The 13,800-nt window shown below is 34.6% G+C and overlaps 1 long non-coding RNA gene across 1 annotated transcript; it reads right to left on the bottom strand.

The window, feature by feature from the left end:
• Positions 1-5,195: 5,195 nt before the first annotated feature.
• Positions 5,196-12,033, bottom strand: LOC150093241 (uncharacterized). Its single transcript, XR_016550444.1, has 2 exons — positions 11,774-12,033; positions 5,196-6,006 (listed from the first exon to the last, which is right to left on the bottom strand). It is a non-coding gene; the product is annotated as an uncharacterized LOC150093241 (long non-coding RNA).
• Between the last annotated feature and the right edge of the window lie 1,767 nt (positions 12,034-13,800).

Below are 13,800 nucleotides of genomic sequence, written 5' to 3'. Positions count from 1 at the left end.
CATGAGGAATGGTATGAAAGTCATGCCTCCTATTTTTTTTTTTTTTTTTATTAGGAAAAAATCTAGTTTATGTAACAATGGCATTTACATGGATTAATCCTCCTCTTTTGCGATTCGATCAAGATTTTTCAACAATTTCCATCATTTTCTTGTCCATTACTAAGTGAGATGCTGTATTCCAGTGCTGTAGGTCTCTACTCTGACGTCGGAGCTCTTCACATGCAACTTGTTTCAGCTAATGGTCGTCCTCGGAGTGCATCCTTTAGAATGCTAAACAGGGAGTACTAAGAGGGTGTCAGATCTGGGTTTTGGGCAGAATAGGGACTATCGGTCCAGCTGAATGTTACAGTTGCATCTCTCGTACATAATTTGACCTCAGGTCGGTTTCACCATTCTGAAAGTATCTGACCCAGAGTCTAACTGTGTCACGTCAACAGCATCGCCATTCACATTGTCAGATTTGTATGAATTTCCATTTTCCGTAGTAATAATTTAATCGTCATTCTGTGCTGCGCTCCTGTACGGGATCGCAGCGACACTCACCATGGTGGAATTCGAAACTGCTATTGTCCACTCAAGGAACTGTAAAGTTCTTGCTCGCCTTGAACGAGAAAAAAAAAAAAATAGGAGACGTGAGGCAGTACATTGTTGACGCTCATATGGCCCATACACGAACCCCAAAGAAGTTCTGTTGGACTGAAATCGAAACTTTGTGCAAGCCAGTGAAGTCTCATTGATATTGAGTCGCAATAGTCTTGCAGTATATGTTACGTTGTCTAGTGAAAAAGTCATGGATCTGTTTCATAAATTGCCATAATGTAGGAGGTATTGCGTTCCAGAAGTGTTGCATGTTTTTATTATTAATCGACACCTCCAGAAAGTCCAATGACTCATCTCATCCAATGATATGTATACTGTAGATCCATTAGCATTTACACATTCAGACACACACACACACACACACACACACACACACACACACACACACACACACACACACACACACACACACACACACACACACACACACTCGTCCATCCGAGCGGACAGTGTTTTACTTCCTCCATTCACGTACCAATCAAGATGCTCTTTACACGAGTCTGGTTTGTATGGGTGATGTACGTCTGTCCATCCGCGGAAACTGGATATGCATCTCTTTGTGCTATTTATAAAAGTGAACCCTTGTGCTCTGTCTGAATTCTTGATTGATCATTTCCATATCAGCGATTTTTAGGTCAGGGGATCCATTTGTCCTTTGGGGTTAATAAGTTGGGTTTCCGTGCTCTTCTTGATTGAGGTGTCATCCTCACATGTTTACCTTGCTGCTGATGATCATCATGTTGTCTACAGTTGATTTTGGATGATGCGGTCTGTTACCAATAAAACGAAGGGATAGGCCTGGCCATTGGTATGACACCAACAATAAAAGCTCTTTCAAATGCTGTAAATTCATCTCATCGCATTTGAAAAGCGCTGATTAAATCAGTTAGTCACTTCTTGAGAGCATACAGATGTACAATCGACTAGACTATATTGATTTGCTTTATGTAGCAGTTTAGGCTAAGTAGTACAACAAAAATAGACATATCAGTGCTTTATTTTAAATCCAGGAGTTGGGGAAGAGAAATGTCTGAATAATTTTAATATAGCACATTTCGGTGACAAGGAGCTGCTTGGGCACACTGATAAAAATCCAATTGATTTTCCTGTCAGCGAAGGCGTTGCAAGGAGTTCTCTAGGCCATGGATCGGCAACCTTTTCAGACTCGTGGGCCATTCAACTTTTATTTTTAATAATCGGGCTGCAAGCGTTTAATTAAGAGAAAATAGTGAGTGAAAAAAATACTTAAGTTATCAATTTTTATTATCAATTTTTAAACAAACAAACAAAAAAAAACAGAAATATTTAAACTACGAGATATAAAACAATGAAAATGAAACTCAATGAAAAATTATCACGTAAAAACAAAGTAATATAGTTTATGCATCGCAATATGTGTGTTTCCCTGCTTAATGTGCCTTTTGTGGTTGCTTTCCCTTAGCCAAATCATCTAGATCCATTTTATAATCTGAGGTTCAAATTCGAATCGAAGCATGCAAATGTTCATCAGTCAGTCAAGAAGAAATGTATTTCTTCTAAAACGCATGGCAGAAAATGCTTGTTCGCAAATGTTTGTGCTCCCAATTTCGACTATCATCTTCTTCTTCTTTGCGAAACTAATTAATCCTTCAAATTTTTTTGGTAATCATCGATAAAATGTTTGTATATTTTCCAACGAAAATGCGTTCTCTAATGTTTCATTGTGTTGTAATTCCAAAACTTCCATCTGTAGTTGGTTTGGTTCGTTATCAGTGTCCACATTAAAAGGGTCCAAACATAATCGCATTTCGATGCTATTTTTATGAAAATCAATAAATCTAGTTGAATTTGCGAAAATCAACAAAATTTGATGCACGGACGATATATCACGAAGTATAAGTATGAAATTATTTTTAATTTATTATTGATATTATAAAATGTATTATTTAAATAATTCAACATACGGGCCATATGCCATGTAAGTGTGGTCAACCTTTTATGGGCCGCCAAAAATGCACATTTGAGCCGCATGCGGTCCGCGGGTTGCCGACCCCTGCCTATTAATTAAACTCCATTCATCCTTGAATGCAGCAACAAAATGAAATTATATTAATTTGTGACGCAAACAAAGGCATTTTATGCTCAGAAGAATTTGTGCCAAAGATCATATACACAGCGTAAAATAAATACATAATTAGCAAACTTTTGGTTTGTATTTTCATATTTTGCATGATGATGCATGATAAATACATATGTTCTGAATACCATATTGATCGTGCTAGCAAAACGATGTATGGATATGTTTAAATGGACTTTTTCAATCGAAGGTGAGTTAGCCTATCTCAGACGGAGGTAGCATGGTTTTTTCTCCCGGAAACTCGGGTTTTTTCATCCCGCATACAGACAAATCGGCCCTTCAGAACACACAGAATTTAAAGACAAAAAATACTAGTGGTGGTGGTGGTGTAGAGGTTCTGTGTAGTGGTGAAGACGGGGAGTTGTACCGTAGGTGTCCCCCCGCGATGAGTCTACGGACTCCTTGGAGATGTCACGAATAATAATAATAATAATAATAATAATAATATGCATTTAATGATTGCGAGTTTTTATTTTATTTCATTATCTAGATAAGCATGTCAAATCATCCTTTATGAGAAATCTTACTTTTTTGAGTGTTCTAATTAAGCATTTTTTAATGAAACATCTGCAAAGTGACTGGTCAGATTGCTATGAAAAAGAACACTGCATTTGACTAATTCGTGGCTGGTGATATTCTCGAAGACCAAAGACCAACCTTGTACTATCGTATAAAATAAATAAATTCCGTGTGATGATACAGCGTTCCCCCTTTATATGGGAGTTCACGGCACCATCTAGTCCCCCCAAATTTTATCTGAGCTCCGGAACCGGCATAGGCTGACGAATCAGACCTATGGCTGGGTCAGTATTCCTGACTGTAGTCCGTGTGTGTCCTCTGACAGGTTTGCCTGCTTGCGGGATGAAAAACCCCAATTAAACTGGCGGAAAAAACCCTGCTGTCCACGCCCTAGACCGGCTAACTTGGCTATAGCAGATCCTTGAACTCCTCACGTCGTTGACGAGAATCGAACCTAGGACACTTCTTCTCCGGACATATGGTTGCGAAGCGCAAAGCCACTACGCTAACCGGCGGACATTACTATCCTGTGACTCTCATTCATCCTCGATATTATGTCGAGCCGTCGAAGGCAATCCTGGTCCTGTGACTAGTGCGTAACAGATTTCGGCCTCACTCACTACTCCAAATTAATTGGACTTTAAATTCCAAACTCATTGGGAGAATTTTAATTCCAAAATCTGTTGCTGTGTAGCTCAGTGGAAGTGTCGCTTGCATCCTCTGTGCTTGGTCGCTTGAAGTCAGACTTACGTTCAAGTCTAGTCGCCGACTGGAGGAACTTTTTCTAAGCCTTACTTCGACCGATTCCCGAGTTAGTCGATCTCTGGCACGGGCAAGTGGGTTTTTCCTCCCGGAAACTCGGATTTTTTATCCCATAAACTCAAGAAAATCGACCGTAGTGCCCACATTATTTCAGACAGTAACATATCTTGTTAGTGTTAGATACCAAGAGATGGCAGCACTTGTTTGCCAGCCTCTTCATCGGTGGCTGCTATAATTAGTGATAGACATGGGCCAGCTATCCCTGATTGGCTACCGGTGGAGATTGAACTGCCCACTCAGTCTCCAAAAGCGAGATAGGGTATAAAGGCCTCGCCTACTCCCTATAAGGGAATAAAAGGCGTTAGCTGATTTTTTTTTTTTTTTTTTTGAAATCTGTTGCTATAGATGTTTCTGCACGAACCAGAGCAACTTCATTATAGTAGCCATGTCAAAAATATTTCTTTTGACAAATAGATCGCATATATAATTTTTACTGTCCATAATAGTCTTGACGGGAAATCCTTGAAACACATTTAGTCTTCAATAAGAAGAAAAATTCCCATCTTTGGTGTGGTGCATAAGGAAGTCGTTGCAAATAGACGATGAAATTAATTTGTCGATTCTATGTTGTGTATTGGACCAACTCAAATATTCATTTATGAGAGATTTTTAAAAAGTTATTAGCTGAATGTTTAATGGAAGATAAAATCAATGTATAAATTTTATGCTAAGCCTCTGATATCACCTCATATTTAGACAACTGGATGACAGTCTTCAATTCTGTTTGAAGGGAAACCAGAACGTGCAGATACATCGATGCAAAGTCTCACCATTATCGTGGCTAAAAGTGGGGTCCCATGAAAATAAAGATCGTGCTCACACTGTTAGAGGATGTTATTAAAACAAGAATTTAGACGTTCATCATTACTACGTAAACAACGATGGTATTAATATCGTGGACAGATTAAAATGAGATAATCCGGTTCTTAGAGATAAACACGATATTTTAAGTCACTTAGGACCTCAAATAAGGAGATTTAAAAAAAATGTAAAAGCAAGAATGAGAACTCATTTGTATTTTAAAACTAAAGTAAACAAAGAAAGAAAACGAAGAGTTGGTTTAATATTTATTTATACAATGCGAATTTAACTGCATGAAATGGAATGTGATGATCTTTTTTCTTCATACAATCATAGACAGTACAGAATTTCTTCTTTTATTTAGATTTACAATACATTTTAGTGATATTTATTACCATTAATTAAACTGCATCCACTTAATATATTTTTTTAATAAAATGCAAACTTCCAGTAATTCAAAAAGTCAAACAATATAATACACTATGAATAATAACACATCGAATTTTCTTTGCCTTACCCAAACTCTTCTTTGGTCAACGTGTTAAATGTGATGTCCTCTCTCTCTAATGAGAGTGACAAATCTGCAAATATGTGAACTCTGGAGCCGGTTTAATTATGTTTGTAGAGGGCAATCTCTAGTTTCGAGAGAAATCCTGCACAAATTAAAAAAAAAAAAAAAAAAGTTTTCCCAATGGATTCAACAGACATACGCTTGCAACAGAAAGATTTTTTTGTGATATTTAGACGAAATCAAAAAAATCTATTTCTTGTCAGTGACTCATTACAAATGTCCACATAAAATAAACATCTATAAAAATGTCACAGCGATTCAACAAATGGATTCATTAATTTGTGCATTCAAAATGGTCAGTCAGCCCCATTTTGGAATCGTCTATTTGAAGCCAGAAATCCAGTATTTCATAAGCAGATTTGGATATCCATGTTAAGGGAAAGCAAATATCTTCTCTTTCATGGGCCCCTTAATTTCCATTTGAAGAATTGAAGTCAGCTGTTTTATTTATTTTTTATTTATTTTATTTTTTTTCACAAACCAGAACCAAATGTGTTGTTTCACTTCCGGAAGAAGATCCTTATAGTTGTCCAAACGAGCCAAAGTCAGAGTCCTGATATAATCCGTCTCGGAGTTACTGAAAAAACAAAAAAGCATTACAATTAATATACACATATAAACATATAATGACTTAGTTCTGGATCGATGGATCTTAATGAACACTGTGAGATCTATATTAAAAGTTATCGAGCTAGCTCAGATTCTGATTTACACGACATTGTTTTTAGTGGCACTTTAAACAAAAATAAATAAATAAAGTAATAATTCTGCTACGGTTGAAAGAAAATTGATTACGTCACCAAAATTGGGCTTTAACAGTTTCACTTGAGTGTCAAAATGTAGGAAAATGTGTCCAAAAATAAAAGAAGTATGTTACGCATGACAATGAATTGTTTGGGTTTAACTGATATGCAGTAAGAATGGTGGCGCCACTGGTCAAGAATGCTATTATGACAGTTTCGGATCATTACAACACATAAATATATTATAATAAGCTTTTTTTTTTTTTTTTTCAAATGTATTTTGTTTGTAGCGTATTCAACTGTCGATGGGCTCTTCAATGAAAAACGCTGTGACGGACAGATCTCGAATGAGATAACTTAGCAGCACCTATGAAGCAACGCGCTTTGCACAGGACCGTTTACATAAGCGCTCAACAGTTTAATCAAAGAAATGACAGGAGTACACGCCTTGAACACACTCCACCAACTCGCTGCGCATCAGGAATTATAAACCCTTGTCGGCATAGTTCGTCGGAGCAGAAAGTTAGTACGGCCTCTTTCAAGAACACCTTTAATTACGTGAATGGGCAACTTCTTTCGTATTGTGTGTTGCCATGGGAACAAAAGGTGACCTATTTTCAGAAACTTACCTGACAACTCGAACTAATTAAAAAAAAAAAAAAAAAATCCAGTACTATTTTGCTACGCGTATGCACATTTGGTAAACGTGCTTGGGAGCATGCATTTTTTTATCCTGCATGTCCTTCATGACTATACTGGTCTCCAAGTTATCCCATTCGTAAACGATGATTCAAGTTGAAATCATTTCTTGTAGCCCTTTTCAATTACTACGAGAAAGCAAACGGTGCGGGTGTGTGCGCGTGTTTTTTTTTTTTTTTTTTTTAATTCGGACATCAGAAAACGTTGACATAAAATGCAATGAGAGAACCTAAAGGTGCTGCCAGTAGCTACAATAATAATTGCGTGGAAGCAAATAAATAAATAAATAAAACAGACAGATAATTTTTGCCTATCAATTACACATTAAATCCCTCTTGTAATCTTCATAACGAACTAATAATATGTAATATTACCCACAGTGCAATGGTGACCAACATCTCCATAGTGCATTCCAGAAATCTATTACAATTAGAAATCTATATCGGCGACCAGAAGATTAAAACTCAACATATCCCACACTGAACGTTTTAAAAGAAAACAGGACACATTTTAACCGGAAGTGAATATTCAACTACTTATCTGAACTGATCGTTGAAGGCATATTAAAAAGTTATCTTTAATAACCCTGACCCTGACTGTCCTTAATATTAGTAAAAGATAGCAGCGCACCATGCGTGCCCGAATGAAGTGGATGGACAAACTCTCGCTAACAAACAAACCCACATGCAATTTCCGTTTCCCCTATTTCATCTAATCGCCACGGATAACTTCGGATAATGCACTGCGCGTTCTACATTACATAACCGACCACCAAATATTTCCATTAAGGTACTTTTGTCAAAAAAAAAAATTTGCATGATTCATTTAAACACGTCGTAGCTGTATTGCTTCTGAAATGCCACTTGAACCGTAAAACTGAATTTATTTTCAATTTGACTTTCTTCAAGTAGCGCTTGCCACTTATAAGTAAAACATCCTATATAATATGGAACGAGAAAGGAGGAGAGATTTTAAATGTCAAAAAGTTTGATATCGATATCATCAAATGTGAATTTTAACGAATGTTTTAATTTTAAAACGATTGCTGATGTCGACGCCTGTCGATTTAAAATATATGAATAAAATAAACAAATAAATAAAATGAAACAATAAATTCCGCGGTGTATTCCTATTTGTAAACAAACGCATAATTATCGTGATTATATCTTTGCTATTCATGTTTAAACGTTTATTTATTTAAAAAAAACAGTTATTTATTTATTTTATCTTTTTGAAATGTTGGACATAAGTCCCGAGGATTATCGCAATAAAATCAAAAAGTTTGATATCAATACCATCAAATGTAAATTTTAACGAGTGTTTTGCTGATGAATTCGAAACTTTTACTTAATACCGTGTTGGACCGTATAGGCATGCAACTGCTCATACCGACCCTCTTCGATTCCGTGCGTATAGATATTGGTGGGGAACAGCCTCCATTAAATACTTCGGTCAACTGCTGCACACAGGAAGCCACCAATGCCCTTAATTCTGACCACCAAGTCATCCTCCAATGGGGCTCACATAACCTCGTCAACTTCAACGCTAGTAAAACCCAGTTCTGTCTTATTTCTCACAAAAAAATAAAAAAAAAATAAATAAATAAAAGAACCATTTTCCCTCAGTATTATTTTTGATAACAGTTAAATTCCCTGACAAGATGAGATTTCTCTTCTCATAGTTTTTTCATACAAGACTTCTCAAACGACGGCGATTTCGTTCCAAACTGTCTTAGGATCACAGTTACGCCTCTTATACGAGCATCTCGGTTATTTTTCCACTGATTAAACACACCTGAGATATCTCGTCTTTTGTGAAACCAATCAGTTCTGCGTTTTTCAAAATCGTGGCTCCCGCCAGACGGGAATTCTTAAATAGTGACCTAGAACACGTGGTGATGCCAAGTCTTTTGCATATACGCTGCGTAAGTGACGTTTATGTAAATCTGCATTAAACTTTCTAATTCAGTAGCCACTACGTGTGGTAAATGGCCGGGATTTAGCTGATCGCGAAATGACAGCCACTTTGATTATTGGAGGCGTGAATGGCTAAATAAAATTTCATGTTTTGCTTAAGAAAGCTCGTCGATTCCTTGGTCCATTGGTGGTACTATTTCAGGTCCTTCTTGAAATTCACATTAAGAAGCGCAAAAAAACGAAGCCAAGTTACTTGACATACCATCAGGCCTAACACGCGACGAAAATAAGCTGAGATTTAACCTTAGTCTGATAGCATTAATTCCAACCAACCTCGTCATGATATGGTAATATTTCGCTCCAACATATTTAATTCGAATGAAGTAAAACTAAAATTAAAAACGTTGTGCTGGTTATGAAGGAAAATTTAGTCTTCATTTCGCATTCTTTCTAATGGAATTGGGGGGGAAGGAAAGAACTGTTCCACATTGTTATTTCGCATAACTCGGCCGAGCTGCAGTGCGGAGTCAACAGCCGTATACGTAACAGCGCTTTCAGGAAGAGGAAGGCATCACTGCAACGGCAGACACAACACAAAAATATTCCATCGAAACAAGTCCACTTTGGGAAAAAAGTCAGTGGAAGGAAGTATGAAATCCGACAAGCAACATTAAATAATTTACAGACGAATTCTCTCGTAAAATATTTTCCTGGAATCTGGGCTTTCACGTGTACATGCGGCGATCATATGTATATGTTACCAAATATCCAATAATTCTTGGTTTCGGAGAAAGAAAGATAAAATATTTGTTTTTATTTTATTTTATTTTTTTTTTCGGGAATAATTTTTTTTTAATCTAAAAAATATCAAAAATTTCAAGAAAATGTCGCAGGAAAACAGTTTCAGATAGGTTTGCCAACTGTGCACTTTTGAACCGGGGATTCCGATTTTCAAACAAGTTCTCCGTGCTCCATGTCTGGCTTGTTTCTCCGGTTCACCAATATTTTTATTTGTATTTTTGCAAGAAATTTAGGCATACTTTATTAGCGTTATGAAACGTTTAAATCGGCCGAGTACGATTGAGATCTTATCACGGCGTGTTCGACTTCCTCGAACTAACTTGGTTAGCCTCATCCTATCCTACCCATTTGTGAAGCAAAGGACGAAGTGGTACGAATTCATTAGTTCTCTTTTAGTATTTGACGCAAATATGCATTTCTCACCGCATACGTCATAATTGAAGTATATTTTTGTTTTACTGCTATTAGTACTAAAATTTAAGTTGGTGAGTTTAATTATACTTACATCGATATATGAGATTACTAATATTAACATTTTATTGGATGCTCGATTTGGGATTAAATATTTTTATGGGTACATAGATTTCGATCAATCTGAATAAATGGCATTCTTGAAGGCTATCCAACATCAGAATAATACAATTTAAAAATAATATTTAATATTTATTTTTTAATAAATAATATTTAGTTTTGGTTCATTGAAATAAAAGTAATTCAATGTTTATTTATATACTTTTAATTTCATAATATTCGTTTTGCTTAAAAAAAAAAGGAAAAAAAAAGTTAAAACTGAATTTTTACCTCCTCACCGGAATGTAAATCTGTGGCCGACATTATGGAATAATTGGGGTAACCATAATTTCGAAATCTTGATCCGTAGTATAAATGATAGATCGTGCAGTATTGTGTAGCCTCCTGCGATGAGTCACAGAACTCGGAGGTGTCATATAATAATAGGACTCTCTACCATTTTTTTCATCAATACTTGATTTATTTTAAGGGAAATCAGTCATATTTGTTAAATGTGGGTTAGCCGGACAAATATCGAATGGAAGCAAGAGTGGTTTGGAAAGATAAGCATTTCATTTATAAAATAAAAGTGTTTTGCAAACGTACATTTTTATACATAATAAAGTGCATGATGCACAGACAAACAAAAGGGAAAATTTTTAACGCTTGTCGGATATAAATGCAACATAACATGAACAGTTCCATAAGCGAAAGTCGTCTGAACTCCAACATCAAAGAGTATCAGATATCAACAACATTCGTCCCGATGTTCGGGGACAGAGCCGGATCCTAGCCTATTTTTGTCCATGATTTTTTTTTAATAATTATCATTTTATTTTGCCTTCCGCATTACATTCGCCATTATGAGCTATTACAGACGTTATAGCAAATATGTGCTTATCTTGTGAAGCATTTAGTCAGAAATTGATGGCAAATCCCATTATATTGAAGAACATTTCAGAAAAATATTCCACTTCATATTAATTAAGGTATTAATTAAGTTATCTAGTTATGTGGCGTAAAATCTTCCTTTGTAAAATTAGATGGAAATTTAAAAAAAAAAAGTGCATAATTTAAAAGTTATATTCTGTCCCCGATAAATAATAAATAAATAAATAAATAATGATAAATATAATAATTAAATAAATAAATAATATAATATAATAAAAATAAATAAATAATAATAAATATAATAAATAAATAAATACTCATACGGCCTGCGATGAGTTCTAGAAAAAGCAAAATACGTTTTCCCTAAACCGAAAAAGTTGCTGTAATTACCGAGTTACAAACTCTTACTTAACGTACGTATCTAAGATATAATGCGGAATTGATAATATCAATTGATAATATAATATATGTAATATTAATATATATTACAATATAACTACACTTAGCATCTAAAGTTACTCTTATTTTTAAATCGAAGCTTTTTTATAATTTCTCACATATTGAACTTCATTAACCAGGGATGACAAGGCAAGTAACACTTTCCAAAATTCATAATAATTTTATTGATATTGGTTCGAATTCTTAACTCGAATTTGCCGTGCATTTATCTTAAAAACGATCTCTCACGCAAGCTACTGTAGTCATTTTTCAAGTTGTTATTGAATATCCCCAGCATACACAAATTAAAAGATAACTTCAGTTAATATCGCAAGACCACACTTACCAGAAAAGTCTTTCCTTTTTTGATAAACCAATATTTACGTGACTTTAGATGCTTTAGAAAACATTTCCTAATTGTTTTTATCAACTTGCGCTTATCACCTGGACGTCGAACAGATAAGTAAAAAAGCAGTGCTCCCTTCATTTTACTTTGTTTACTTGAATTTTCAAGTACTAATGAAGAAAGTTACAATTACATTATTTGTATACATTAACACAGTGTTCTTACGGTCGCACCGATTTATATATTTCTACATGATTACATACGAAAGTTGCAAGCGTAGCAAGCAACCATAAGCAGCAAGCATTACGCAATGAGTGTAAACTAGCGCCACCTGCTTTTTTAATTTTTATTTTCTTGTGGGATTTTTTCTTTTATTATCGTAGGCATCGAAGTATAACCGACACGCATTGGCTCATAAGTTATGAGTCAGATGCTTCAGTTATCTGCAAACCTGCTCTTAAGCCAGAGATTTCATTAGATCAGTAGGTTGTAGGTTATTATAATTCTGACGCAGAGTCGTTCGCTGCATTTATTGCAATTTTGTAAAAACTTATTATTGGTTGTCAGATAATGTTTTAGAAATGTACTAGAGCAGGGATTCTCAACCTATTGTACGCGTACCACTGGTGGTACGTGCGCCACTGCCTTTCTGGTATATCTAATATCTTGAATTAAATATAGTGGTAGTATGGAGAAAGCCAGTTGATGTTCAAACCAGTTTTAAGTTATGGATCTGAGAGTTGAGCTAGAAATAAAACACTTGATCAAAGACTAGACACCACGGATATGAGCAGTGCCGCTCAGTGGGTAGGAGGCGGTCTTCTGCAAAACTTTTAAAGCACCCCCATAAAATAAGTTTCCATAAAAAAATTGTGCGAAAAATTTTACTTTGTTAAAAGTACAAAACAGTTTATACGCATACATAAAAATAAATTTTATTTAACAGTAGTAAAACATTTTAATCACTAAAATTCATTAATAAGGAATTTTTAATAATAAAAATTTTCAAAAATGTTTATTCGTTAATATATAAATACAACAGAAAAAAAATACAAAAAAAAAAAAAAATTGCATTTTTTTAATATAAAAAGAAATTTTATTACATAACAAAGAATAATTTGGAGATATGCTTTTAACTATATAACAATTAGGATAAATGTAGATTTAATTTACATATTTATCCATCTTGCTTTAGCCGCCACAAAATTTTTAATAATATCTTTAATGTCTAATAAATCCACAATATTATTTTCAATTGATATAATTAATAAATCCGTTAGCAAATTTTCTCCAGACATTATTACCCACAAATAATTTTTTTATTAGTTTCAGGTTTGAAAAAGTTCTTTCCCTTGATGCTACGAATATTGGTAATGTTAAATAAATACGCACTACAATCGCAGTATTCGGAAACGTGTCGGTTAATTTATTTTCGTATTTTTGCCATTATCGAATCAAATTTAGCTACAGTTTCTACTAACTTTAAAAAATTGCCGTTATCATTTTCAAAATGTTTTTGTGAAGAATCTCTAAAAGCTATACGCTGTCTTGATAAATATTGTATTATGTAGATTAACTTCTATAACAGATTGCCAATATTTTTTCTCAGTTTCGTATAATATTTGTTGTGTGCAAATAAAGTCATACCATCAATATCGCGATTGTCAGAATTGTGATTGTCGCTCAGCTTTAAATGCAAATCTTTACAATGTTTCATTAAATCTTCATTGCTCCGATCTTTTAATTTACTGTCTCTTATAACTTTTAAGTCCTCACTATGTTGTTTTAAGAATATGAATCTTTCCATGACCGAAGTTGTCTAAAATCACGAAGAAAAAATTTATTTAAAAATTTTGTATTAGGATCATGCATTGTCTCATCTGATGCTTCGTAACCAAACATTTTTGTTTATATTATTTTTCGAATGTCTTGAAATATAGGATCAATATTAAGATCGTTTGCTACGTCTTTTTCAGTTCTAATAATATTTTCAAAATATTGGTCTGTTTGGCGAGTATTTAATTCTT

The sequence above is a fragment of the Typopeltis vanoorti genome, chromosome 24, assembly GCF_054136105.1.
Source record: "Typopeltis vanoorti isolate ZY-2024b chromosome 24, IOZ_Tvanoo_1.0, whole genome shotgun sequence".
In the NCBI taxonomy this organism is placed as follows: domain Eukaryota; kingdom Metazoa; phylum Arthropoda; class Arachnida; order Uropygi; family Thelyphonidae; genus Typopeltis; species Typopeltis vanoorti.
The sequence above is the reverse complement of the archived record's forward strand: the minus strand, read 5'-3'. Positions and strand labels throughout refer to the sequence as shown.